This window comes from Herpailurus yagouaroundi, unplaced genomic scaffold (assembly GCF_014898765.1).
Source record: "Herpailurus yagouaroundi ecotype Mexico unplaced genomic scaffold, PumYag 77, whole genome shotgun sequence".
NCBI lineage: Eukaryota > Metazoa > Chordata > Mammalia > Carnivora > Felidae > Herpailurus > Herpailurus yagouaroundi.
The window spans coordinates 60,764,379-60,768,624 of NW_024412388.1; the positions used below are offsets into that span (position 1 = coordinate 60,764,379).

At 36.6% G+C, this 4,246-nt stretch overlaps 1 pseudogene; it reads right to left on the bottom strand.

Moving 5' to 3' along the window:
* Window positions 1–2,474: 2,474 nt before the first annotated feature.
* LOC121018525 (acidic leucine-rich nuclear phosphoprotein 32 family member A-like) lies at window positions 2,475–3,143 on the bottom strand (annotated as a pseudogene).
* Window positions 3,144–4,246: the final 1,103 nt, after the last annotated feature.

A 4,246-nucleotide genomic window follows, 5' to 3' on the forward strand; every position in this document is an offset into this window, starting at 1 on the left:
TTGTATATCATTCACATTGCTTTAAAAAACAAACACAAAACAAAACAAAACTTTGAGAGAAGCAGAGAACAGTGTCTAGCTCAACGTGCCAAATTTCTATGTGATGTATAGTTTCCGCATTAGGTTAGAATGTGGGTACTTATTGTCTCAAGACTTGGAAACTCAAAATACAAGTCAACTGCATCTTCAAACTCAATATATAACTGTAGGTTGGCGAAAAGATATCCATACAAAACTAACTAATTTGGAATAGTGGGCAATGGGAAAGCACTGAAATAGCAAGGATAAAGAAAAGAATGGTGTAGGGAAGCATTAAGAGGAGTTCTACCCTGGCAATGAAAGAAATTATTTGATTAGAAATTGAATGTTCTCTCAGGGGAAAAATCTCATTTTCGGTGGTTCCAACTTTGCCTTTTGGGAGTTATTCCTTGCTTGTTAGTCTCCATACTCACTTTTCTAGGAAGTGTTGAGAATCTAATTCTCTTAGAGACTAGTACAGCTTTTGTTCTGTTTCTGCTGGTGCAAACATAGAAGCCCAAGGTTTATTTTTAGCTGAAACAATTAAAGACATTTTGGGGGCTGTCTTCTTTTTCCTTGGAAATATCTCCCTTGATATCATGATAGGCTACTGATCTATTTCCTAGTAGTTTTTTGCAGGTATTGAAAACTACATAAACCCAAAGTTTGCTGCTAGACATAGTTCTCAAGGCTTTTCTATCTTTGTCATTTGACTCCATCATTTTCTCATGCTCTCTACTTAATGGCAACTACCATGAGATTATCTAAAAGAAAATAGTCTTAAATGGGAATATAAATCCTTTATCTCCTATTTACCACAGATTTAAATCGGTCTTAAGAAGTCTTTTTTTAGGGGGCAGGATGGTTGTTAAGAAGTCTTAATGGGATTTTGTTGTTCAAAGTCTTTTTCAATCTTATATTCTTTAGGGTCCAGAATCCTTTGTTTTTTCCCAATATTTTGTGGACTTGGTCTTTGTTTTTACAGTAAATAATTGTTTCCCTGAACTCATCTCTAACTTGTAATACCAAGCCAAAAGCAGTAAGTAGTGTGAATACTTAAGAATAGTTGAATTTTTCCAACTATTTTTCCTAAAGCCTTAGGTGCGTTAATTAACTTTCATGTTTTTTCAGGTTGTACAAAATATTTTGCCATTGTATGAAATGAGTCTTCAGATTTCTAGCCTGTAGTGTCTTTTCCTTCTTTTCTGATTCCTGTGTGTGTGTGTGTGTGTGTGCGCGCGCGCGCGTGTGTAAGTAAAAAAAAAAAAAATCATTGAAATTTGATGACAAGCGGACATAAAACTCAAAGTTTGGCACTTCTGAGGGGGAGGAGAATAACCACTACAGATGTTCTTTTACCCAAATGAAACACAGGCTAGGAAATAACACACCACTGCTAAAGCAATCCAGAAGAGGGACATGAAAACAAACCTGTACATTCAGTAGGAATTTGCAGTCATTTTGGATTTCCACTAGGTAAGAAAATACAATTTTGGGTCAGTTTTTCCATGCTCAGGTGTATGAAAACAGCAGCAACAACAACAGCAAAAACCCAGCTGACATGCAGTAATGACTCCTGTACTTAGGTCTGTAAAAATTATCTAAGTACAGAAGTACGTGTGGAAGAATTCTCTTCTCATTTTGTAAAACAAAGTGTTCTAATATTTCACAGAACAAGATACGGCAGATTTGTTTGTTTCTTTTTTTAAAAATCTTTTAAAGAGGCTGAAGTTTAAGGGTTGTATTCTTCTCTTTTAATTATAATTACCAAGTCAATTTTACTTAACTCGTAAGCCTGCTGTTTTCAGCTGTTTGGCACATAGCTCTGAAGAGCAGTATCAGAGTCTTCTTCCTAAAGAAAAGTCCACCATTATATGTGAAGAGGGAAAGAAATGAGAGATGGGGAATGTTCCCAAACATTCCACAAAAATTCCTTTAGGTTGCTATTTACAAACCAGGGCATTGGATGCCTCTAGCAGGCCCAAGAAATGCAGAAATCACAGGAACCAGAATGAGAGGTAAGGCATGGCCAGGACTCAGCCCCTTCTGGGCTTTGAGAAACCAAATGGAGAGGAGCCATGACCTTCCAACCAATACCAGGAAATGTAAGAGCCCTCTACACCATCCTCTTTGAAAGTAAGGAAAAATGCTCACTTGGTGTGTACTCAGCTATTGCATTTACGGGGACAAAACTAGACAGAAAAAGTAGGGGGAAAATAGAGTGGCAGTAAAAATGGTACTGTATTCAACCTTCTGTCTCACTCCCTCCCATCACAACCCCCTAGTACAATTCTCCCCTTTTTGTTCCCACAACATTGTTACAACCAGAAAAAAAATAAATTTCGGAGAGTGGGATTTGGGGGAGGAGGGTGGGTAAAAATAGTCAAACCACAATAGGAATTTTTCAAAATAGGTTATTCCACTTAGTCATCATCAATTCCTTCATTTACAGGTTTTCATTTTTGCTTCTGACTCCTTTCTTCTTCACCAACATTGTCTTTATTTTCTTCATCGTCTATGTCCCAATCATTACAACTCTCTTCATCTTGTTCTTCCTCCTCCTTTCCATTCCCCTCGTTTTCTACTACCTGAGAATTTTTACCATACTCTTCCTCATCCTCGTCCTCCTCATCTTGTCTAGGTCCTCCACATAGTCATCAGCATCTGATTGGGGACCTTGTCATCCCAGTCGCAGCCATTAAGATATACCTGAGCTGCGGGAGGAGCTTCAACATATTTTCTTATAATCGTTCAGGTCGGTTACCTCACAATCGAAAAGGTCTAAGCTCTTGAGGTTTTCTAACTTTCTCAGTGGTTTCATTGTGCTAAGGCCTTTAATTTTGTTGCCACTTAATTTATATGTGTGAGGTTAGGACAGTTTTCTGCCAATACTTCCAGGTCCCCTGAGATTCTGTTATTTAGTTCAAGCTTTAAGTCTAACATTGGTAAGTTTGTGACTGAGGCAAGGCCTACATTGATTGTACTTAAGAACTCCAGTTCTTCAGATTCATCTGGGAGGGCTTCAGTTTGCCTTCAATCAACTGGCAGTTGTTGAGGACAATCTATTTCACGTCAGAGGATGTCCTGTTTCGCAGCTCTAAATGAATCCATTTGTCCATGTCCATCTTTCCTTCTCCTTCTGCAGAGGCTCCCATGCCAGGGAAATTCAATCAGTCTGCTTCCTAATCATTATGACATAACCATATATTTTACATTTTTCCCAGCGGCATTCCACTTTACAGCCTCAAAACAGACCCCAAGTGTAATTACTAAATGAAATAGAAGGATTATTTCTTGCTCACTCATTTAGGACTGTTCCAGAACATAGTGCTAGGAGAGCAATTCCCTACTAGTGGTTACTCAAAGACTCAGTTTAATGGCATCTTGGCATCTTTGCATCTTAAACATGTGGTTTCAGGGTTATCATCATTCATACCATTTAAATAAGCTAGGAAGGTTAAGAGCATGGAGGAATTCTCATGGAAATTATTCTGGGCTTTACCTGAAAATGACACATAATTTATTAGCATTTCATAGAATAGCCTGCAGTCACATGACAAGACCTATCTACAGGAGAAGCTGGGAAATCTAGCTAGGAAGAATAAAATGGTTTTCATGGAAAATTAGCAGTTTCTGTAATACTGGTTTTGTCAAAGGAAAATAGGAATTACAGTAACAAATTTGATAAATGGTTCTTGGGTTGGATATATACTAAGTGTGGCATTCTTAAGTGTTCAAGTAATATTGTGTTAACATTAGCTATATGACTGTTTTTTTCCAACTTAGCTTTAATTAAGTTTCAAGTTAATGAATTCTACAATATTCTGTTATGTATCATATCTTGACTGTCACATTCAAATTTCTCTTGTGCATGAAATAGAGGGGAGGAAGTTGGAATATGCAATGATAGATCCATAATGTAAATATTACTATTTATTTTGAAATAAGATACAACTTTATCTTTTCCTTATTCTACATATCATAAATCCCAAATGGGCCAAGTACTTAAAATAAAAATCTAACTTAAAATTTTCATTAGAAAATATAGGTAAATATTTTTGTAATCTTGGGAAAATTCTGAGCATATGTGGAATTTGTACTAGACAAACATAAAATTTTTATATGAAAGGGAAGTCATTGAATATTATGAAGTCTGACAAATAGAAGAAAAGGAGTACATAAAAATGAACAAAGTCTCACAAACCCGTGAGACATCCTCAAGTATACT